Source organism: Canis aureus, chromosome 36, assembly GCF_053574225.1.
Source record: "Canis aureus isolate CA01 chromosome 36, VMU_Caureus_v.1.0, whole genome shotgun sequence".
Lineage (NCBI taxonomy): Eukaryota > Metazoa > Chordata > Mammalia > Carnivora > Canidae > Canis > Canis aureus.
Window position 1 is genome coordinate 35,333,197 of NC_135646.1, and position 26,288 is coordinate 35,359,484.

Genomic DNA, 26,288 nt, shown 5'->3' on the forward strand with positions numbered 1-26,288 from the left:
TCTATGATCCATTAATGGACAACAAGGCAGGAAGGAATATCCAATGGCGCAAAGACAGTCTCTTCAACAAACCCTAACCCTCACCCCAGGATAAGAACAAATGGTGTTGGGAAAACCAGGCAGCCACATGCAGAAGAATGAAACTGGACCACTTTCTTACTCCATATATATAAAACATAAATTCAAAATGGATGAAAGACCTAACTGTGAGACCTGAATCCATTCAAAGAAGAAAAGATAGGCAGCAAAGTCTTTGTCATTGGCCATTGCATGTTCTTTCTAGATATGCCTCTGAGGTGAGGGAAACAAAAGCAAAAATCCTATTGGGACTTTATCAAATTGAAAAGCTTCCGCAAAGTGAAGGAAACAACCAAAGCTAAAAGGCAACATACAAAATGAAAGGAGATATTGGTAAACAACACATCCACTAAAGAGTTAGTATGCAAAACACATAAAGCAAATATAAATCTGAAGATCCTAAAAACAAATTATGCAACTGGAGCTGGGCAGAAAAATGAATGGACTTTCTCTCTGAAAGACTTCCAGATGGTGACCAGACACAAGGAAAGACACTAAGCATCACCCATCATCAAGGAAATGCAAATCAAAACCACAATGATAGTTCACCTGACAGCCGTCATAATGGCTAATATTAACAACAAAAGAAAAAACAGGTTTTAGTGAAGCTATGGAGAAGGGGTCGCTCCCTTACACTCCTGGTGGGCATGCGAACAGATGTAGTCACTGTGGAAAACAGTTTGAAGGTTCCCGAGAAGTTAAAAAAAAGGGGGGATCCCTGGGTGGTGCAGTGGTTTGGTGCCTGTCTTTGGCCCAGGGCGCGATCCTGGAGACCTGGGATCGAATCCCACTTTGGGCTCCCGGTGCATGGAGCCTGCTTCTTCCTCTGTGTCTCTGCCTCTCCCTCTGTGACTATCATAAAAAAATTTTAAAAAAAAGAAGTTAAAAATAGAGCTACCCTATGATTCCAAAATTGCAGAGCTAGGTATTTACCCCGAGGATACAGAAGTACTTTAGTAGATTCGAGGAGGGACACGCAGCCGAGTGTTTGTAGCAGCATTATCAACAACAGCCAAACTGTGGATACAGCCCAGATGTCCATCGACAGATGAATGGGAAGAAAGATGTGGTAAATATACACACTGTGACATCACTGGGTCTTCAGAAGGGATGAAATGAAGCCATTTACAATGACGTGGAAGGAGTGGAAAGGATTTATGCTAAATGAACTCAGTCAGTCAGAGAAAGACAGATACCAAATACCATACAGTTGCATTCACATGTGAATTTTTTGAGAGTAGCAAACCAAGATACACACTCTTAACCACAGAGAATAAACTAATAAATACCAGGGGAAGGTGGGGGGGATGGTGAGTCAGGGGATAGGGACAGTGGAGGGCACCTGTGACAAGTACCAGATGTTGTATCCAAGGGTCTAACCACTATGTGGTAAACCTGAAACTATATCATACTGTGTTCACAAACAGGAATTCAATAAAACTTTAAAATAATAATTGGTAGTATAGAGGAAACATGTGCGCACAAGAGATAAAATCAGAAAGGCAACTGTAAATCCAAATAAAGAGTCTTTAGAGCCACAAATCCCCTCCTTAGCTCAGCTCGGGAGAAGCCTGCCATGTCTATTCTGACCCCAGCAGAAGCCTGGGTTTTGATTCTCTGGGGAGGCCACTGACTTGGTGGAGTCAGGCTATCTTTGAACCCAAAACCTAAATAGAGTGCATAAAACTAAACTGCCCAAGATATTAGGAGTCCCAGTGCAGGCACATGCCAAAACAGAAACTCTAACCATATACAGACATAACCGTAATCCTACACTTAAGCCTAATGTTAACCTAACCCTTAAACAAGACCCGTCACTAATCGAAAACCAAACACAAACTCCAAGACCAAAACACATTCACTGAACCTTCCTGCCAACCCTCACCCTAAATCCTAAACCTATTCTAAACCCTTAACACTGACCCCTATCTTAAATCTGACCCTAACCTCTAACCCTAACCTTAACTTAATGTACTCAGATCCTATTCCTAACCTTAACCTGTACCCTAACCCTAACCCTCTAATACTAATCCTATCTCATACCCCAAACTGTACTCTAACCTGTACCCTAAAACTAACTCCTAAACCACTCCCTATACCTATCTCTTACCCTTTTCTTTTTTTTTAATTTTTTTTCATTTATGATAGTCACAGAGAGAGAGAGAGAGAGAGGCAGAGACACAGGCAGAGGGAGAAGCAGGCTCCATGCACCGGGAGTCTGATGTGGGATTCGATCCCGGGTCTCCAGGATCGCGCCCTGGGCCAAAGACAGGCGCCAAACCGCTGCGCCACCCAGGGATCCCTCTTACCCTTTTCCAAAACCATACCCTGACCCTACCCTGACCTGACCCTAAACCCTAACTAAACACTAATCATAACCCTAGCCCTAACCCCTATCCTAAACCTAACCCTCGCCCTAACCATAAACCTAGCCCTAAATTTTACCCTAACCCCTAACCCTTACCTCTAACCCTAACTCACACCCTAACACCTCACCCTAACTGCAAACCTAAGCCCAACCCTAACTGCAACCAGAACCCTAACCCCACCTCCAAACCTCCTGCCCTATCCCTAAAGCCTAAACCCTAACCCTAACTCTAAATACTGTCACTAACCCTAACCTCGTTCCCTAATCCCTAACCCCCATCCTAACTCCTAACCACTGACCCTTACCCTTATCCCTCACCCTAACCTCTAATCCGTAACCATAAGCTTAATCACAAATACCTAACATTTAACCTAAGCCTAACCACCAACTGACTCCCCTCCCCTGATCCTATCATTCATTCTACCCATTCACTTACCCTGTGGTTCTGAGTAATCCCTTCTGATGTGGACGAGGCCCCCAACAGCGCCTCCAAAGTCCTCCAGGGGGTCCTGAGGAAGCAGGGCTCCTGTGAGTGTGGACATGGCCCCACGTGTTCCTGAGTGAGAGTCAGCGGGTCCTGAGGACGGCGGGTCTCCTGTCACTGTGCACTATGCCTCACATCCTCTGGAAGACTCACAGAAGGTCCTCAGGTGGTCGGGGGCTCCTGTCAGCCTGGACATGGCCCCACGTCCCCTGAAAACTCACCGCGGATCCTGAGGAGGCTGTGGGCTCCTGTCAGCATAGACGCAGCCCCATATTTCCTGAAGCTTTAGTGCAGGTCCTGAGGAGGACGGGGGTCCTGTCAGTGTTGAGGTGACCCACATTTTCCTCAAGCCTCACCATAAGACCTGAGGAGGCTGGGGCTCCTGTCAGCATACATGTGGCCCCAAATCTTCCCAAACCTCACAGTGGGTCCTGAGGAGGCTGGAGAATCCTGTCAGTGTGGATGAGGCACCCACATTTTTCTTAGGCCTCACCAAAGGCCCTGACAAGGCGGGGGTCTTCTGTCTGCATGGACGCATCCCATATTTCCCTAAGTCAACACCGGGGGTCCTAAGGAAATCAGCATCCTGTTGTGTCGATGTCACCCAACGTCCTCCCAAAGCGTCACCGAGGGTTCTGAGGAGGCAGGGGCTCCTGTCACCGTGAATGCGGCCCCCAGCTTCCAGAAGCCTCAACTTATGTCCTGAGGTGGCCCAGGTGCTCCTGTCAGTGTGGATGCGGGCCCACATCTTCCTGAAGACAACCCCTGGGTCCTGAGGTGGCCCAGGGGCTCCTTTCAGTGTGGATGTGAGCCCACAATTTCCTGAAGCTGCGGCTCATCAGCATGGACGTGTCCCCACGTTCCTCCTCAGGCCTCACCAGCACAGGCTGGCTCCTGTCAGTGCAGGCAGAGGAGGCGTACTGCACATTCATGCCCCCTGGGTGGAGCCTGGGCTCCGGCGCCCACTGTGGGATGCTCAGGCGCTGCAGGAGGCAGCAGGCACTCCACGGGCCACACCTGCCTCCTTCCAGGCTCCATCTGTGGCCTGTTAGTTTCAGAAACGTCTCACTTAAATAGATCCCAACACCCGGCTTCCCCAGAAATACTTAAGGACATGGAATTGGAGCCCACAGAATGCGAAATGAAATGTGGACCAGACTTTTACCACGTCCCGCAAAACTCACTCAACCCTCTTCCACTGTCGGCGGGACTGCGGGCTGGTTGGTGCAGCCGCCCTGGAAACAGTGTGGAGGCTCCTCAGGAGTTACAAATAGAGCCTCCCTGCGACCAGCAGGTGAATGGCCTGAGCTCACTCCGAAGATACAGATGCAGTGAGAATCAGGACACCTGCATGTCCCGATGTCCACAGCATCTGGGTCCATAGTAGCCACACTGTGGGAGGAGCCTCGGTGCCCTCTGGCAGATGATGGATAAAAAGGATGGGAGATAGATGATGGTCATAGAGAGAGGAATGGTACGCAACTATCAAAGAGAAGGAAATCTTGACATTTGCAATGACGTGGATAGAACTAGAGGGATCAGGATAAGTGAAATAAGTCAGACGGGAAAGAGAATGACCGTGTGGTGTCACTCATAACTGGAATTAAAGAACTAAAGCAGATAACAATTGTGAAGGGAAGGAAAAACAAATAAGATGAAAACAGATGCAGGAAATATAGACTCTTAATGATAGGAAACAAACTGATGGTCATCAGGGTGAAGCAGGGTGGGGGGGTTAACAGGGGACCGGCATGAAGGAGGGCACGTGATGTCACGAGCACTGTGGTTATCTCCAACTGGTGAATCCCTGAATTCTTCCTCTGAAAGTATAATACTCTATATGTTAATTAATTGGGTTTAAATTAAATTAAGTTAAAAAATCAGTTGTATCAGAGCATGTTTCCTTCTGGACTCTCTGTTCTGCTCCTCCAGCTTATGCTGGGACCAACCCTCGTGGGTCTGGTTTGTTTAAGTAGGCGTCAGGCCTCGTCCATGGACCAGCCCAGGGCTAGAACTCACAACCAGGAGATCAGGACCGGAGGTGAAGTCAGGAGTCCAATGCTTAACTGACAGAGCCAGGCGGGGTCCTGAGGACAACACTGCTTTATCCTGTGTCTCTGTGACATAGTTTGAAATAGGAAACTGCTGCATCCGGATCTGTACTGCTTATCCAATACTGATTTGCTGTCCGGTGTCATATTTCGGGGCAGATGGATGTTATGGGTTTTTTTTCCCTATTTATAGGATCTGCCACCATGATTTGACAGGAATAACATTGTAATTGAGGGTGCTTCAGGAACTGCGGACATTTTTACAAGATGAGGGTTCCAACCCACGAGTCCAGGACGGCCTCCCAGAGCCTGGTATGGCTCAGTGCACAAGTCTTGTGCTCTTTTGGTTCAGTCTCATTATTTATTCTCTGTGATGCTCCTGAGAAGGGAGTCACATCCATCATTTCCTTCCTGAATGCTCATTGTCAAGACACAGCAAGCCCCACAATAGAATAAAAACTGAGCCCAGGCCAAGGGCAGGAAGCCCCTATTAGAACAGATCTCAATGCCCTTGACAGCCCCATACCAAAATGTAAACAGAACTTGAGGAATTACTCCAGCCCTTTGGGAATTCCCCGAGACCAGCCCTTAAAAATAAGCTAATAGCCACCTCGGGGTCCAAGTCCCTGCTCCGCTCTGTCGGGTATACTTGGACACAAGTTCGAGCTTGTAAATAAACCCTCGTGTGTTTGCATTGGTGTTGGCTTCTCAGTGATTTCTCAGATTCGCAATCTTGGGCACAACAGTCTGAGATAAAAAAAAACAAACAAAAGAAGCTCAGACGCAGGTAGAGTGAACACAGGGTTCTGAGAGAAGCGGCAGAGACCCGGGGGCTTTGGGGCTCTTCTGTGGAGGCCCCACCAGACTTGGGGGCGGGATGCTCAGCCCCAGAGCCAGAGGACCCAGCTGCCCCACCGGCATCCCGCCCATCAGAGCCAGGACTCAGGGAGCAGCACAGTGCCGCCCGCTGGAGCCCAGAGTCACTGACGCCCACCCCGCCTCTGACCCCCGCAGGTGCAACTCCCAGGCAGATGTGCACCTGACAATCAGCGTCAAGGCCCATACCCAGACCCCACACAGACCATTCGCTGCCACCAAGTTGTTAGACCACAGAGGCTTCAGAGCTTTAGCTCTCCCTGGAAAGTAGGGTCTATTCCTTTGTAGTTTCTGCTCTAATTTCAATTATTTTCTTTGATTCTTTATTATTAATTGCCTTCTTTTAATTTTATGTATGTACCTTATATATTTCTTATTTTTACTTTTATGGTAGTTTAATTGTGTTTCATATTTTGGGATTTAGAATCTTTTAACAAGCAGGCCAAAATAAATTGGTGTTTTTTTTTGGAGGGCAGTTGTTATTGTTTTTCTTGGTTTTTCTTTTTCTTCCTTCTTTCTTTTCTGGAAATAATAATGAGATGGAGAAATTCTCCATCATAAAATAACATGAGGTAGTACTCACAGCCAGGAAGTTCATCAATAAACATATATGGTATCTAACTACAGTTTAAAACAATGATTATAAAGTTAGCAGCTGGGCTGGAAAAAGAGCACAGAAGAAAACTAGAGAATCCCTTACTGTAGAAATAAAAGAACTAAAATCAAGTCAGTCCAACGTTAAAAAATTCTATAACTGAGATGCAGTCCCAACTGGAAGCCTTAAAATCAAGAAAGGTTATGGATAACAGAGGCAGACGTAGGGAAGTTAGCCACTTATTAAAACAATAACATTCATATCATAGGAGACTCAGAAGATGAAGAGAGAGAAATGGTGGGCCTTACTCAGCCATCAGAAATGACAAATACCCACCATTTGCTTCAAGGTGGATAGAACTGGAAGGTATTATGCTGAGTGAAGTAGGACAATCGGAGAAGGAAAAATATTGTATGTTCTCATTCATTTGGGGAATATAGGTAATAGTGAAAGGGAATATAAGAGAAGGGAGTAGAAATATGTTGGAAATATCAGAAAGGGAGGCAGAACATAAAGACTCCTAACTTGGAATTGAACTAGGGGTGACTGAAGGGGAGGAGGGCAGGGTTGAGGGTAAACGGGTGACGGGAACTGAGGGGTGCACTAGATGGGATGAGCACTGGGTCTTACTCTGATTTGGCAAACTGAACACCAATAAAAAATAAATTTATTATTTAAAAAAGAAAGAAAGAAAGAAAGAAAGAAAGAAAGAAAGAAAGAAAGAAAGAAAGAAAGAAAGAGTGGCACCTGGGTGGCTCAGTTACGCTTCTGACTTAGGCACAAATCACGATCCAGGTCCCAAGGCAGGCTCCCTGTTCAGCAGGGAACCTGCTTCTCCCTCTCCCTCTGTCCCTATCGCTCATGTTTTTCTCCTCTCTCTCTCCTATAAATAAATAACATATTTGAAAAAGAAACAAACAAACCCAGAAGGAAGAGAAATCTCCAATGTAGAAGAATTTCAAACAATTTGTGCAGACATTCCACCCACAAGTTCATGAGCATAGCTTCCCACTCTTAAGTGTGCAATAAACAAAGTAACTCTCCTCTACAAAATATATTTAGAAAAACCTAAAATAATAATGATAATATAATAATAATAATAAAATAATAACAATAATGAATCAGTTAACTACGGAGAAAGATGACAAACATTACCTCAGCAAGATGATCAGATCGATACCAAGACTGATAAATCATGTTGATAGTATCTATCCTTTATATGATATAATGAAAATGGCATTATATATCTGTATATAATCCACAGAAACAGTTCAATCATGAGATAAACAACAGACATGTCCCAACTGAAGGAAATTTTTCAAAATACTTTACTTCTCAAAGTGTTCCAGTTCAACAACAACAAGGAAAGGCTGAAAGACTGTCACAATCCAGAGGAGCCTAAGAAAACAGGAGGACAAACGGAATGTGATATGAGGGTTGGTAACTTAGCAAAAACTAAGGAAATCTGAACATAATATGGTCTTTGGTTAATGCGACTATTTTAATATTGATTCATTAGCTAATCTTTGTACCGTACTAATATAAGATATCAATAATTGGAGAAATTGAGTGCAAGTGCATGTGAATGCACTGTACTATCTTCTCAATTTCCCTATAAATCTTTGTTTTTTTCCTAATAAATAAGATTTATTTTGAAAATTAACTTAAATGAATCAGGCTCCAAGTGTGAAGACATTTTAAGAATTGTTGAATTAACTTTTGCCTTATTCTTAAAGAGTTCCTTTGATGGAAACAAAGTAAGACTTTAGGACCAGAAGGAAAGAAAAACACTTATGAACACGTATAATGCCACCTCAACCTAAAAAGCAGGAACGGATAATAAATAACAAAAATCAGATAAAAATAATTCTAGTATAATAGACACCATATTGCAAGTGCATTTAAAATTAGCAATGCATAACATTTATTTCCTGGACATTTGTCTTCCAAAGAGTTCACAGTGTTTCAGTGTCAGTTGAAACAGGGGAAGAATCTCAGGGAAGAATCCTTCACATAATAATAGGACCATTGGCAATAATGTCTCTCAGTTCGTTCCAAATCCATAAAGATACATTTCCTGATGAGTGACTGAACTGTGAAGAAAAAGAGAAACCCTCATCCCTCTGAATTACTTGTGTCAGAATGTTTTAACCATAGTACTACGGATAGTAGTAAATTATCCTTATTAACAGGAAATACGTCTCAGATTGGAATCTCAGCAATGAGATGCGCTGAGAAAAAATGCTTTAACTCGCTCCTCATCTTTTAAAGACAAAGGAGAGGTTTTCTATGTAGAAAGACAGTTGTCAAGATAGCCTTAGGGAATAAGAGTCTGCAGCATCGAACCCCGCTACACAGCTAGGACGCTCGTGCTCCAGGTCTTCCTGATCCCAAATCCCTGGGCCTGTCCCCCAACACAGGATGCCATGCTGAGGTCATTTGCAATGGCTCTCTTAGGAGCTCTGGGGAAGGGGGAAGGAGCTAGATAGGATGGGACAGGACACATGGAGGCCTAGAAAATTAAGGCCATTCCAATTTAAATTCAGTGATAGCACACGCCCAGCCATCCCAGGCTCCTGTGAAGAAGAGCTGAATTTTGCATTACTTCAGTTACAGGAAAAAAACAAAAGTTTACAGCTTAATGACCTAGAAAGCCCCACAATAGAATCAAAACTGAGCCCAGGCCAAGGGCAGGAAGTCCCTATTAGAATGGGAAGAGAGCTCAATCCCTTAAAGGCCCCATATGAAAATGTAAACAGAAATTGAGGAATTGCTCCAGCCCTTCTGGAGGTCCCAGAGACAAGCCCTTAAAACTAAGCTAAAACCTACCTCGGGGTCCAACTCCCTGCTCCGCTCTGTCGGGTGTAATTGGACAGAAGCTCGAGCTTGTAAGTAAACCCTCGTGTGTTTTCATCAGTGTCGGCTTCTCGGTGGTTTCTCGGATTTGCAATCTTGGGCACAACAGTCTGAGATAAAAAAACAAAAACAAAAGATGCTCGGACGCAGGTAGAGTGAACACAGGGTTCTGAGAGAAGCAGCAGAGACCCGGGGGCTTGGGGGCTCTTCTGTGGAGGTGCCTGCAGACTGGGGGGCAGTATACTCAGCCCCAGAGCCAGAGGACCCAGAGACCCCTCCCGCATCCCGCCCATCAGGGTCAGGTCTCAGGGAGCAGCAGAGCGCCTCCTGCTAGACTCCAGAGGCGCTGACGCCCAACCCGCCTCTCACCCCTCAGTTCCATCTACCAGGCAGATGTGCACCTGATAATCAGTGCCACAGCCCATCGCCAGACCCGGCACAGACCACTCTCTGCCACCAAGTTGTTGGACCACTGATGCTGCAGAGCTTCAGCTCTGCCTGGAAAGTAGGGTCTAGCTTCCTTTGTACTTTGTGCTTTATTTTCATTTATTTTCTTTGATTCTTTTTTATTAATTGCCTTATTTAATTTTTATATATGTACCTTATATATTTCTTATTTTTACTTTCATGTTACTTTTTTTTTAAGATTTTTATTTATTTACTTATTCATGATAGTCACACACAGAGAGAGAGAGAGGCAGAGACACAGGCAGAGGGAAAAGCAGGCTCCATGCAGGGAGCCCGATGTGGGATTCGATCCCGGGTCTCCAGGATCGCGCCCCGGGCCAAAGGCAGGCGCCAAACTGCTGCGCCACCCAGGGATCCCACTTTCATGTTACTTTAATTGTGTTTCATATTTTGGGATTTAGAATCTGTTAACAAGCAGGCCAAAATAATTTGGTGGTTTTTTTTAGAGAGCAGTTGTTATTGTTTTTCTTAGTTTTCTTTTTCTTCCCATTTTCTTTTCTGGAAAAAGTAATGAGATGGAGAAATTCACCTCCATAAAATAACATGAGGTAGTACTCACAGCCAGGAAGTCCATCAATACACATATATAATATAAAACTACAGTTTAAAACAATGATTTTTTTAAAGAGATTAATATTTTATTTATTTACTCATAGACACACAGAGAGAGAGAGAGACAGAGACACAGGCAGAGGGAGAAGCAGGCTCCATGAGGGAGCCTGATGTGGGACTTGATCCCGGGACTCCAGAATCACACCCCAGGCTGCAGGTGGCGCCAAACTGCTGCGCCACTGGGGCTGCCCAAAAACAATGATTATAAAGTACCAGCTGGACTGGAAAAAGAACACAGAAGAAAACTAGAGAATCCCTTACTGTAGAAATAAAAGAACTAAAATCTAGTCAGGCCAATGTTAAAAATGCTATAACTGAGATGCAGTCCCAAGTGGAAGCCTTAAAAACAAGAAAGGTTATGGACCACGGAGGCAGACGAAGGGAAGTCAGCCACTTATTAAAACAATAACATTCATATCATAGGAGACTCAGAAGATGAAGAGAGAGAAAAGGTGGGCCTTGCTCAGCCATCAGAAATGACAAATACCCACCATTTGCTTCAAAGTGGATGGAACTGGAAGGTATTATGCTGAGTGAAGTAAGTCAATCGGAGAAGGACAAATATTGTATGTTCTCATGCGTTTGGGGAATATAGGTAATAGTGAAAGGAAATATAAGGGAGGGGAGTAGAAATTGTGAGAAATATCAGAAAGGGAGACAGAACATAGACTCCTAACTCAGGGAAATGAACTAGGGGTAATGGAAGGGGAGGAGGGCAGGCGGTGGGGGTGAATGGGTGATCAGCACTTGGTGTTCTTCTGTATGATGGCAAACTGAACACCAATAAAAAAATAAATTTATTATTAAAAAAGAAAGAAAAAAAGAAAGAGTGGCACCTGGGTGGCTCAGTCAGTTAAGCTTCTGCCTTAGGCTCAGATCATGATCCAGGTCCCAAGGCAGCCTCCCTGTTTAGCAGGGAACCTGCTTCTCCCTCTCCCTCTGCCCCTCTCGCTCATGCTTTTACTCTCCTCTCTCTCTCAAAATAAATAGAAAACATCTTTGAAAAAGAAACAAACAAAAAACCCAGAAGGAAGAAAAATCTCCCATGTAGAAGAATTTCAAACAATTTGTGCATACATTTCACCGTCAAGTTCATGAGCATAGCTTCCCACTCTTATTTCCAGAATACACATAGTAACTTCCTCCTAGAAAATATAATGTGAAAAACTTAAAATAATATTGATAATATAATAATAATAATAATTAATAACAATAATAATAAAGAATCAGTTTACTACGGAGAAAGCTGAGAAACACTACCTCAGCAAGATGATCAGATCGATACCAAGACTGATAAATCATGTTGATAGTATCTAACCTTTATGATATCATGAAAATGGCAGTATATCTCTGTATATAATCCACAAAAACAGTTCAGTCATGAGATAAACGAAAGACATATCCCAAATGAGGGAAATTTTACAAAATACTCTACTTCTCAAAGCGTTCCAGTTCAAGAACAACAAGGAAATGCTGAAAGACTGTCACAATCTAGAGAAGCCTAAGAAATCAGGAGGACAAATGGAATGTGATATGAGGGATGGTAACTTAGCAAAAACTAAGGAAATCTGAATAAAGTATGGTCTTTAGTTAATGCGAATTTTTTACTCTTGATTCATTAGCTAATATTTGTACCGTACTAATATAAGATATCAATAATTGGAGAAACTGAGTGCAAGTGCATGCGAATGCTCTGTACTATCTTCTCAATTTCCCTATAAATCTTTGTTTTTTTCCTAATAAATAAGATTTATTTTGAAAATTGACTTAAATGAATCAGGCTCCAAGTGTGAAGACATTTTAAGAATTGTTGAATTATCTTTGCCTTATTCTTATAGAGTTCCTTCAGTGGGCACAAAGTAATAATTTTATATCAGAAGGAAATAACAACACTTATGAAGACGTATAATGCCTCCTCAACCTGAAAAGAAAGGATAATAAATGCAAAAATCAGATAAAATACTTCTAATATAATAGGCACCATATTGCAACTGCATTTAAAATTAGCAATGCATAATATTTATTTCCTTGACATTTGTCTTCCAAAGAGTTCACAGTGTTTCAGTGTCAGTTGAAACAGGGGAAGAATCTCAGGGAAGAATCCTTCACATAATAATAGGACCATTGGTACTAATGTCTCTCAATTATTTCCAAATCCATACAGATGCATTTCCTGATGAGTGACTGAGCTGTGAAGAAAGAGATGAGAAACCCTCATCCCTCTGAATTACTTGTGTCAGAATATTTTAACCATAGGACTACGGATAGTAAATTATCCTTATTAACAAGAAATACGTCTCAGATTGGAATCTGAGCAATCAGATGGGCAGAGTAAAAACACTTTGACTCGCTCCTCATCTTTTAAAGATAAAGGAGAGCTTTTCTATGTACAAAGTTAGTTGTCAGGATAGCCTTAGGGAATAAGAGTCTGCAGCATGTAATCCCGGGGCACAGCTGGGACGCCCACGAGCCAGTTCTTCCTGATCCCAAATCCCTGGTCCTGTCCCCCAACACACGCTGCCAAGCTGAGGTCATTTGCCATTGCTCTCTTAGGAGCTCCGGGGAAGGGGGAAAGAGCTAGATGGGACAAAATGCAAAGAGGCGGTTGAAATGAAGACCTTTCTACTTTAGGTTCAGTGTTCGAACAAGTCCAGCCATCCCAGGCCCCTGTGAAGAAGAGCTGAAATTTACATTATTTCAGTTACAGGAAAAAAACAAAAGTTTACCGCTTAATGTCCTAGAATGCCCCACAATAGAATCAAACTGAGCCCATGCCATGGGCTGGAAGCACCTATTAGAATGAGAGCAGAGCTCAATACCTTTGAAGGCCCCAAATCAAAATGTAAACAGAGGGAACCCTGGGTGGCACAGCAGTTTGGCGCCTGCCTTTGGCCCAGGGCGCGATCCTGGAGACCCGGGATTGAATCCCACTTCGGGCTCCCGGTGCATGGAGCCTGGTTCTCCCTCTGCCTGTGTCTATGCCTCTCTCTCTCTCTGTGTGACTATCATAAATAAATAAAAATTTTAAAAAAATTAAAAAAAAAACAAAAAAACAAAATGTAAACAGAAATTGAGGAATTGAGGAAGCCCTTCTGGAGGACCCCGGGACAAGCCCTTAAAACTAAGCTAAAACACACCTCGGGGTCCAAGTCCCTGCCCTGCTGTGTTGGGTGTACTTGGACACAAGCTCGAGTTTGGAAATCAACCCTTGTGTGTTTGCATTGGTGTCAGTTCCTTAGTGGTTTCTCGGATTCACAATCTTGGGCACAATACCGCCATGTCCTCTCCCACCTTGGCTGAACCCCTATCCCCTCCCACCCAGGGTGACACTCAGTCACCTCCCCGCCTACAACAGCTGGGCACAGGCTGTCACACAGGTCCCATGGGCATGGTGGGCACTCCCGCCTTCCCTGCCCTCCCAGAGGAAGGAAGGAGGTTTCGGCAGGACACACTCCCATGGTGGCCCCAGGGCTCCCTGCCCAGCACCGCACCTCGTGACAGGTCGGGTCTGTGTCCCTCACGCCTGCTCCTCCTCCCCGGTTTTCCCACAGGAAATGAAGGAGGACGCCCTGGTCTCCTCCAGGGACATCACGCAGATAGACCTGGACATCATCAAGAAGTTCAGCAGCCACATCATGTTTTAGGACTGCTAGGGGGTCGGATGAGGCTGCTGGGCCAGGGGGCTTTGGGGCCCTGGAGGCTTCTGGGTAAGGAAAACGGGGCCTCTGAGGCCAGGGAGAGCAATAGCAACCAACAACACACCGCTCCATGGTAGGGTGATGGGGATGATCACACCCCCAGGGCCTCAGGGATGAGGAGGCCACAAGGGTGGGGCCTCCAGGGGTTGCCATGGGACCTGAACACCAAAGGGGAGAGGGACGGCCCCCTGAGAAGCAGGGGATGGGGTGGGGGACGTGAGGGGCATGAACCGGACCTGGGGGCCAGGCGGCATGGCCGCGGCTGGAGCAAGACACACATCGATCCCAAGAGGGTCAGACGGTTCAGAGTGACACCCACTCTCGGTGCTTTATATATTTCTAAATTCTGTGCATTTAATTTGAGACAATTTGCAATTTTAACCATACATATTATGATGACCCCCAGATAATGCCCCCGGTCCAGCCAGGGCCCTGCACTCACCACATGGGGCCCCAGGGGCAGGTGTCACAACAAACCCCAAAATGGGGTTGCCTTTATCTGTAGATGTCTCTGTGTGCATCTTAGAGAACGGGGATGCCTTGTGTCCGCCGGCCCCCCACGCCATCCCCCCATTCCCCAGACTCACACCATCCCCCTACATCATCATCCCCCATGGCATCGCCACTACCCCATCCCCCTCACACAAACACAGCCTCACATAATCCCCCCACAGTATACCCCAACACCATCCCCCCTATACCATCCCCCACATTCCACCACCATCATACCCATGCCCCCACACCATCGACCCCGAGCAAGGACCCGGTGCAGCTGCCCCCTGTGGGACATGATCAGCCTCCCCGGGGTTCTCTGGATACCCTGCTCCCATCAGAAGCCCGGGTATCCCATAGAGTACCCAGGGGTTGCAGGGAGGAGGGACGGCAGGGAGCCCCCAACAGTGTGAGCAGGTGAGTGAATCAGAGGACCCACAGAGCCCTGCCTCCACCCACTGTCACTCCTGGAGGGTGGGACACCCTGCACAAGACACCAGGTCCTAACCCAGAGGTACCTGGGCTGATTGGGCCCAGGCTCTGTGGGGGCTGGGTTGATTTGAGTCCCCACCAGTCCCAACACAAAGACTAATGGAATCAGGCCCACATGGCCCTGGCCAGCCCTGGATTCTGGCCCCGGGCTGAGCAAGCCCTCTCACAGCTGGATGTGGCCTGCTGGGCCCTGGGCGTGACACACAGATCCAGGTCGCTGATCTAGGGCAGCCCTGGGGATCCTGGGACATCCCAGTGTGGGGAAAGGAGGGGCAAGCTGGTGGGCCCCACCCGCACCCACACCAGGAGACAGGCTCCTCCAGGTGCTGGGGCCCCCAGAGGGCCCAAGGCCGGGGTCCAGCTGCCCTGCAGGAACCCAGTGCAGGAGCCCATGAGCTGCAGGTCCAGTTCAGCTTTGCTGTCCTCAGAACCGTCTCTCAGGCTGAAACCTCAGGACACACGCCCCCACCCGGAGTCCACACATGCTCCCCAGGGGGGACTCCAGCACTCGACCCCCAACCCATGTGATTCTTGTCCTCTCGTAAAGGACAGAAAGGTCTCCTTCCCCAGGTGAAGGCACGCACCCACAGCTCTGAGCCCGTTTGCTGTAGAAAGTCAATAAAATGTTGTGGTGCGAAAATGCACAGCCAGCCCGTTTCTGTGTCTCCCAGAACTCTGTGCACAGGGCGTGTAGAGACCCCCAGAGAGGAGGAGGGGGCACCACCTAGGCCCCAACTAGCCTGTGCAGGGGCGCCACCAGACACACATAGCTGACGTCCCCACGTGCCTTCTAGGAGCGGCCAGACCCACTGCTGGACATGGGAATGTGGCCGAGCCAGAACTTCAAGCTCAGCTGACCCTCCAGCTGAAAGTCACTGCATGAGCGAGCCCCAGCGCTTCCAGGAGAGCCCAGCTAACTGCCAAGCGCCAGCACCAGAAATGATGTTGGGCCAACCATTTCGGGGTTTTTTGGTGACCCAGCCAGAGGATCCGATTGCTGCACTTGATAGCTGCATGGGATAGACACACACACACCTCAAAAGCAACAACAACAACAAAAAAGCAACAAAAGACGGAATCCCCCCAATACTGTCAAACAGCAGCCAGATGGTTACTTACACAATGCTGTGGTCCCCAATAGGATACAGGGAAAACGCTATAAGCCACGACTGCAGAGGTGCTGGATATGTGCCTGCTGTGTTCCAACAAGGAGGCAGAGGGTCAGGAAGCATCCTCCGGAGGGGGGGCCCCTCCTAGGAAAGGACATCAGGCCCCTGTAAAGGCTACGGAGGGTGAAATATGTCCTCCTCTCTTTCTGCTTCTGGTTTTCCTCCTAAATGCCTGTTTCCTCAATCATATTAGCAAGAATTTATTTTATGTTTTTAAATTTCCTTTTATTGCAGTCCAATTTGTATGAATTCTTTCTTCAGCAAGGGTGTCATTCAGGAGAGATAAAGATTTTCCCAGACAGGCAACATATAAAGGAGTTCAGGACCACTTAACCAGTCCAGTAAGGAATTTTAAGAGGGACTCTTCTAGTGGGGGGAAAAAAAGAGACCAAATGCAACAAAGACTAGAAAGGACGAGAGAACGTCACCAGAAACACCAACTCTTCCGGTAACACAGAGGCACAAAGTTCATATCTTTAAATAGTCACTCTGAAAGATGATAGACTAAATGCTCTAATCAAAAGATATAGGGTAACAGAGTAGCTAAAAATCAGGATCCGGGATGCCTGGGTGGCTCAGGGGTTGAGCCTCTGCCTTTAACTCAGGGTGTGATCCTGGAGTCTGGGATCGAGTCCCATACTGGGCTCCTGGTGGGGAGACTGCTTCTCTATCTGCATAATTTCCTGCCTCTTACTCTCTCTGTCTCTCTGATAAATAAAATTATTATTAAAAAAACAACATCCATCTGTACGCTGCCAACAAGATGCTCACTTTAGACCTATAGACACCGACAGATTGAAGTCAGGGGATGGAAAATCATCTGTCACGCTAATGGATATCGAAAGAAAGCTGGAGGACACATACTTATATCAGACAAACGAGATTTGAGACCAAACCCAGGGGGACACCTGGTGGCTCAGTGTTTGAGCATCTGCCTTCAGATCAGGGGGTGATCCTGGGATCCCAGGATCGAGTCCCACATCTGCCTCCCCTTAGGGAGCCTGCCTCTCACTCTACTATGTTTCTTCCTCTGCTCCTCTGTGTATCTCTCATGAATAAATAAATAAAATATTTAAATTTCAAACAAGAAAGAACAAATACTGTAAGAAGAGATGAAGAAGGGCATTATTTCATAATTAAAAAGACTCTCTATCAAGATCAAACAACTAAATATGTATGCTGCCTACATGGCAGTACCTAAATATAGAAACCAATTAACAACAAACGTACAGGAACTCACTGATAATAATACAATGACAAGGGATTTTAACACCCACTTATGGAAATGGACTGATCATCTATGCAGAAAATCAACCGGGGAACAATAGCCTTGACACCCTGGACCACAGGGACTCAACAGATATAGTCTGAACATTTCATCCTAAAGCAGAATACACACTCCTTTCAAGGGCACATGGGACATTCTCCAGATCAGATCATATCATGGCCCACAAATCAGCCCTCAACAGGTGCAACAGGTACAAGAAGGTTGATATCACACCCTGTACATTTTTGGAACACGACACTATGAAACTTGAAGTCGACTGTAAGAAAAAAAATTGGACAGACCAAAAATACGTGGAGATTATGAACATCCTACTAGAGAATGAATGGAGCAACCAGGAAATTAACGAGGAAATTTAAAACAAATGAAAATGAAAACATGTTTCTCCAAACCTCTGGGATGTCGCAAAGGCAGTCCTAAGAGGGAAATACATAGCAATACAGGCCTAGCTCAAGAAACAAGACGTCTCCAATACACAACATAACCCTACACCTAAAGGAGCTGGAAAAGGAATAGCAAACAAATCCTAAAGCCTACAGAAAGGAAAAAATAAAGATGAGAGCAGAAATAAACAATGCAGAAACAACAAAACAGTAGAATGGAATAACGAAACTAAGAGCTGGTTCTTCAAAATAAATAATAAAATGGATCAAGCCCTAGCCAGCCTTATCAGAGAGAAATGAAATGACCTAAATAAATAAAATCACAAATGAGAGAAGAGAGATCAAATAAACACCAGAAAAATTAGACAATTATAAGGGAATACTAAGAAATTATACGCTAACAAACTGGGAGACTTGGAAGAAATGGACAAATCTCCAGAAATGTGCAAACGAGCAACAATGAAATAGGAAGAAATAGAAAATGTGAACAGACCCATAACTAGCAAAGGAATTGAATCAGCAAGGCACCTGGGTACCTCAGTGGTTGAGCATCTGCTTTGGCTCAGTTCATGATCCCGCAGACCTGGGGGATCAAGTCCCACATCAGGCTCCCCGAATGGAGCCTCATTTTCCCTCTGCCTATACCTCTTCCTCTCTGTGTCTCTCATGAATACATAAATAAAATCTTTAAAAAAGAAAAAAGATAAGAAGATGAGAAAGGACCCAAATAAAATCACAAATGAGAAAACAGAAATAACAACCAACACTAGAGAAATACAAAAGATTATAAGAGAACATTATGAAAAATTATATGCCAGCAACCAAGAACCTGGAAGAAATAGATAAATTCCTGGAAATATATAACATTGCAAAAATAAAAAAGGAAGAAATAAGAAGCCTGAACAGACAGATAACAGGCACAGAAACTGAATCAGCAATCAAGAATCTCCCAACAGGAGATGCTTAGATAAATAAAACAGAATGGAAATCTGAAACAAGATACAAACCTGTAACTCTATGATCCATTAATCGACAACAAGGCAGGAAGGAATATCCAATCGCACAAAGACAGTCTCTTCAACAAACCCTAACCCTGACCCCAGGATAAGAACAAATGGTGTTGGGAAAACCAGGCAGCCACATGCAGAAGAATGAAACTGGACCACTTTCTTACACCATATATATAAAAAATAAATTCAAAATGGATGAAAGACCTAAATGTGAGACCTGAAACTATACAAAGAAGAAAAGATAGGCAGCAATGACTTTGATATTGGCCATTGGATGTTCTTTCAGATATGCCTCTGAGGTGAGGGAAACAAAAGCAAAAATACTATTGGGGCTTCATCAAATTGAAAAGCTTCCACAAAGTGACGGAAACAACCAAAGGTAAATGGCAACATACAGGAGGAGGGTAAAGATGGCAGAAGTGTAGTGTCCCCAAATCACCTGTCCCCACGAAATTACCTAGATAACCTTCAAAACATCCAGAAAATCTACGAATTTGGCCTGAGATTTAAACAGAGACCATATTGAATGCTACAGTGAGAAAAGTTCATGATTCTATCAAGGTAGGAAGTCGGGAAAAAGAAATAAAGAAACAAAAGGCATCCAAGTGTGAGGGGCCCTGCGAGGAGCTCGGCTAAGGCCGGGGCGAGTTCCCCCAGGACAGAAGAGCTCTGTGCTGAGAGAAGGAGGAGCTGCACTAATCTTCCAGGGCGGAATGGCGCCTTCAAGGAGTCAGAGCAGGACCCCAGGAGAGCAGGGATGCCCTAGGGCTCCCTGGGACTCTAACAGACACCTGCACTCCCAGGAGAGTGCACCGAGCTCTCTGAGGGCTGCAGGGCACATGCATTGACCCAGGAGCAGCTCTGTGGGCCTCGGGAGGCGGCTCTGCGAGGAGGGTTTGCATGGCCCCAGGAGCAGCTTGGCAGCGGCTCCTCCTGCAGAGGAAGAGGCTCCGTGCGGAGGGTGCTGTGGGGCTCTGGGAGCAACTCGGAGGGGCTTGGGCGGTGGCTCTGCAGTGAGGCGGCTTTGCAGCCGGGAGCGAGAATCCAACAGCGCAGGCCCCGGAGTACAGGGCTTCGGGATACAGCCCAGGATTCGGCCTCCCCCAGGACAGGCAGAGGCCCAGAGGGCCCAGGACAGCATGGACGCTCCTGCCCAGAGCTGAGCAGATCAGTGGCCCCGCCCCAGAGTCTCCAGGCCCTTAAGATGGACTACTCCTGAATTACTGCGGGGGCTTAATACAGGTTTCTAGAGCTGGTCGCTGACACTGGGGTTGTTCATCCTGGGGCCTCGCGGGGTAAACTACCCCCCATGAGCCCTGCACCAGGCAGGGGACAGAGCAGCTCCCCCAAGGGCTAACACCTGACAATCAGCACAACAGGCCCCTCCCCCAGAAGACCAGCCAGACGGACAAGTTCCTGGGGAAGTCAAGGGACTTAAAGTATACAGAATCAGAAGATACTCCCCCATGTTTTTTTCATTTCTGATTGCTTCCCCCACCCTTTTCCCCCTTTCTTTCTTTTTCTTTCTCTTTTATTCTCTTTTTTCCTTCTTTCTTCCTTTATTCTTTTTTCTTTTTCTCTTTTCTTTCCTTCTTTCTCTCCTCTCTTTTTCTCCTTTTCCGAATAGAATTTGTTTTTGGCCACACTGCACTCAGCAAAATGACTAGAAGGAAAAGCTCTCCTCAAAAGAAAGAATCAGAAACAGGCCTCTCTCACACAGAGTTACAAAATCTGGATTACAATTCAATGTCAGAAAGCCAATTCAGAAGCACTATTATACAGCTACTGGTGGCTCTAGAAAAAAGCATAAAGACTCAAGAGACTTCATGACTGCAGAATTTAGATCCAATCAGGCGAAAGTAAAAATCAATTGAATGAGATGCAATCCAAACTAGAAGTCCTAACGATGAGGGTTAATGAGGTGGAAGAACGAGTGAGTGACATAGAAGAAAAGTTGATGGCAAAGAGGGAAACTGAGGAATAAAGAGACAGACAATTAAAAGACCAGGAAGACAGATTAAGGGAAATAAACAACAAACTGAGGAAGAAAAATCTATGTGTAATTGGGGTTCCCGAGGGTGCCAAAATGGACAGAGGGCCAGAGTAGTTATTTGAGCAAATCCTAGCTGAAAACTTTCCGAATCTGGGAAGGGAAACAGGCATTCAGATCCAGGAAATAGAGAGATCCCCCCTAAAATCAATAAAAACCGTCCAACACCTTGACACTTAATAGTGAAGCTTGCAAATTCCTAGGATAAAGAGAAGATCCTTAAAGCAGCAAGAGACAAGAAATCCCTGACCTTTATGGGGAGGAGCATTACGGTAACAGCAGACCTCTCCACAGCGACCTGGCAGCCCAGAAAGGGCTGGCAGGATATATTCAGGGTCCTCCATGAGAAGAACATGCAACCAAGAATCCTTTATCCAGCAAGGCTCTCATTCAAAATGGAAGGAGAGATAAAGAGCTTCCAAGACAGGCAGGAACTGAAAGAATATGTGACCTCCAAAGCAGCTCTGCAAGAAATTTTAAGGGGGACTCTTAAAATTCCCCTTTAAGAAGAAGTTCAGTGGAACAATCCACAAAAACAAGGACTGAATACAAGAAACAACAGATATATCCTACACCCAACAGAAGAATAGAGTTAATTAAAATTCGAGCAGAATTCAAGGATATCGAGACCAGAAGAATGGTGGAACAGATCAATGGAACGAGGAGTTGGTTCTTTGAACGAATTAATAAGATAAATAAACCATTAGCCAAACTTATTAAAAAGAAGAGAGAATATTTAAATTAATAAAATCATGAATGAGAAAGGAGAGGTCACTACCAACACCAAGGAAATACAAAGAATTATAAAAACATATTATGAAAAGCCATACACCAATAAATTAGGAAATCTAGAAGAAATGGATGCATTTCTGGAAAGCCAGAAACTACCAAAGTGGAACAGGAAGAAATAGAAAACCTGAACAGGCCAATAACCAGGGAGGATATTGAAGCAGTCATTTAAAACCTCCCCAGACACAAAACTCAAGGGCCTGATTGCTTCCCAGGGGAATTCTATCAAACGTTTAATGAAGAAACCATACCTATCTTACTAAACCTGTTTGGAAAGATAGAAAGAGATGGAGTACTTCCAAATTTGTTCTATGAAGCCAGCATCACCTTAATTCCAAAACCAGACAATGACCCCACTAAAAAGGAGAATTATAGACCAATATCCCTGATGAACATGGATGCAAAAATTCTCAACAAGATACTAGCCAATAGGATCCAACAGTACACTAAGAAAATTATTCACCATGAACAGGCAGGACTTATCCCCAGGGACACAAGGCTGGTTCAACACTCGTCAAACAAACAATGTGATTCATCATATCAGCAAGAGAAAAACCAAGAACCATATTATCCTCTCATTAGATGCAGAGAAAGCATTTGAAAAAATAGAGCATCCATTCCTGATCAAAACACTTCAGAGAGTATGGATAGAAGGAATATGCCTCGACATCTTAAAAGCCATCTACAAAAGCCAACAGCAAATATCATTCTCAATGGGGAAGAACTGGGAGCCTTTCCACTAAGATCAGGAACAAGACAGGGATATCCACTCTCACCACTGCTATTCAACATAGTACTGGAAATCCTAGCCTCAGCAATCAGACAACAAAAAGACATTAAAGGCATTCAAATTGGAAAAGAAGAAGTCAAACTCTCCCTCTTCGCCGATGACATGATACTCTATCTAGAAAAACCAAAAGCCTCCACCCCACGATTGCTAGAACTCATACAGCAAATGATAGCGTTGCCAGATACAAAATCAATGCCCAGAAATCAATGGCATTTCTATACACTAACAATGAGACTGAAGAAAGAGAAGTTAAGGAGTCAATCTCATTTACAATTGCACCCAAAAGCATAAGATACCTAGGAATAAACCTATCCAAGGAGGCAAAGGATCTATACCCTAAAAACTATAGAACACTTCTGAAAGAAATTGAGGAAGACACAAAGAAATGGAAAAATATTCCATGCTCATGGATTGGCAGAATTAACATTGTGAAAATGTCAATGTTACCAAGGCAATGTACAGGTTTAATGCAAACCCTATCAAAATATCATGGACTTTCTTCAGAGAGTTAGAACAAATTATTTTAAAATTTGTGTGGAATCGGGATCCCTGGGTGGTACAGCTGTTTGGCGCCTGTCTTTGGCCGAGGGCACGATCCTGGAGACCCGGAATCGAATCCCATTTCAGGACCCCAGTTCATGAAGCCTGCTTCTCCCTCTGCCTGTGTCTCTGCCTCTCTCTCTCTCTCTGTCTCTCTCTCTCTCTCTCTCTCCGTGTGTGTGTGACTATCATAAAAAATAGACTTTTGTGGAATCAGAAAAGACCCTGAATAGCCAGGGGAATTAAAAAAAAAAACAACGATATCTGAGGGCATAACAATGCCAGATTTCAGGTTGTACTACAAAGCTGTGGTTCAATACAGTGTGGTACTGGCACAAAAACAGACAAATAGATCAATGGAACAGAATAGAGAAGCCAGAAGTGGACCCTGAACTTCATGGTCAACAAATATTCGATAAAGGTGGAAAGACTATCCATTGGAAGAAAGACAGTCTCTTCAATAAATGGTGCTGGCATAATGGACATCCACATGCAGAAGAATGAAAGTAGACCACTCTCTTTCATGATACACAAAGATAAACTCAAAATGGATGGAAGATCTAAATGTGAGACAAGAGTCCATCAAAATCGTAGAGGAGAACACAGGCAACATACTTTTTGAACTTGGCCACAGTAACTACTTGCAAGATACATCCACGAAGACAAAAGAAACAAAAGCAAAAATGAACTGTTGTGATTTCATCAAGATCAGAAGCTTTTGCACAGCAAAGGATACAGTCAACCAAACTAAAAGACACAGCACTGCCCACTGGAGGCCAGAAGTGCTGACGCCCACCACGCCTCTGACCCCACATGTACATCCCCCAGGCATATGTGCACCTGACAATCAGAGCCATGGCCAATCCCCAGACCCCACACAGACCACTCACTGCCACAATTGTGTCAGACCACAGAGGCTGCAGTGATTCAGCTCTGCCTGGAAAGTAGGGTCTAGATTCCTTTGTACTTTGTGGTTTATATTCATTTATTTTCTTTGATTCTTTTTTTTTATTCTTTTATATTAATTGCCTTATTTTAATTTTTATGTATGTACCTTATATATTTCTTATTTTTAGTTTCTTTTTTTTTTATTTTTTTTATTTTTAGTTTCATGGTATTTTAATTGTGTTTCTTATTTTGGGATTTATAATCTTTTAACAACCAGGCCAAAATAATCTGGTGGGTTTTTTTTGGGAGAGCAGTTGTTATTGTTTTTCTTGGTTTTTCTTTTTCTTCATGAGGTAGTACTCACAGCCAGGAAATCCATCAATACAAATATATGATGTCTAACTACAGTTTAAAACAATGATTATAAAGATAGCAGCTAGGCTGGAAAAAGAGCACAACAGAAAAGTAGAGAATCCCTTACTGTAGAAATAAAAGAAGTAAAATCTAGTCAGGCCATCGTTAAAAATGCTATAACTGAGATGCAGTCCCAAGTGGAAGCCTTGAAACAAGGAAGGTTATGGACCACAAAGGAAGACTTCGGAACTCAGCCACTTATTAAAACAATAACATTCATATCATGGGAGACTCAGAAGATGAAGAGAGAGAAAAGGTGGGCCTTGCTCAGCCATTAGAAATGACAAATACCCACCATTTCCTTCAATGTGGATGGAACTGGAGGGTATTATCCTAAGTGAAGTAAGTCAATCAGAGAACGACAAATATTGTATGTTCTCATTCACTTGGGGAATATAGATAATAGTGAAAGGGAATATTAGGGAAGGGAGAAGAAATGTGTGGGAAATATCAGAAAGGTCGACAGAACATAAAGACTCCTAACTCTGGGTAACGAACTAGGGGTGATGTAAGGTAAGGAGGGCGGGGGTGGGGGTGAATGTGTGACAGGCACTGAGGGGGGCACTTGACGCGATGAGCAATGGGTGTTATTCTGTATGTTGGCAAATTCAACACCAATAAAAAGTAAATTTATTATTAAGAATAGAAAGAAAGAAGAAAGAAAGAAGAAAGAAAGAAAGAAAGAAAGAAAGAAAGAAAGAAAGAAAGAAAGAAAGAAAGAAAGAGTGGCACCTGGGTGTCCTAGTCTGTTAAGCTTCTGCCTTAGGGTCAGATCATGATCCAGGTCCCAAGGAAGGCTCCCTGTTCAGCAGGGATCCTGCTTCTCCCTCTCCCTCTGCTCCTCTAGCACATGTTTTTCACTCCTCTCTCTCTCAAATAAATAAATAGCATCTTTGATAAAGAAACAAACAAACAAACCCAGAGGGATGAGAAATCTCCCATGTAGAAGATTTTCAAACAATTTGTGCAGACATTCCACACTCAAGTTCATGAGCATAGCTTCCCACTCTTATGTGTGGAATACACTTAGTAACTTCCTTCTACAAAATATATTATGAAAAACTTAATAATGATAATATAATAATAATAATAATATTAATAACAATAAAGAATCACTTTACTACGGAGAAACCTGACTAACACTACCTCAGCAAGATGATCAGATCGATACCAAGACTGATAAATCGTGTTGATAGTATCTATCTTTTACATGATATAATAAAAATGACAGTATATCTCTGTATATAATCCACCAAAACAGTTCAATCATGAGATAAACAACAGACATGTCCCAACTGAGGGAAATTTTACAAACTAATCTACTTCTCAAAGTTTTCCAGTTCACCAAAAGCAAGGAAAGGCTGAAAGACTCTCACAATCCAGAGGAGCCTAAGAAAACATGAGGACAAATGGAGTGTGATATAAGGGATGGTGACTTAGCAAAAACTAATGAAATCTGAATAATGTATGGTCTTTGGTTATTGCAAATATTTTAATATTGATTCGTTAGCTAATATTTGTACCGTACTGATATAAGATATCAATAATTGGAGAAATTGAGTGCAAGTGCATGAGAATTCTCTGTACTATCTTCTCAATTTCCCTATGAAGCTTTGTTTTCTTTCTAAGAAATAAGATTTAATTTGAAAATTGACTTCAATGAATCAGGCTCCAGTGTGAAGACATTTTACGAATCGTTGAATTAACTTTTGCCTTATTCTTAAAGAGTTCCTTCGATGGGAACATAGTAAGAATTTTATATCAGAAGGAAAGAAAAACACTTATGAACACGTATAATGCCTCTTCAACCTGAAAAGCAGGAAAGGATAATAAAGAGCAAAAATCAGATAAAAATACTTCTAGTATAATAGACACTGTAGGGATCCCTAGGTGGCGCAGT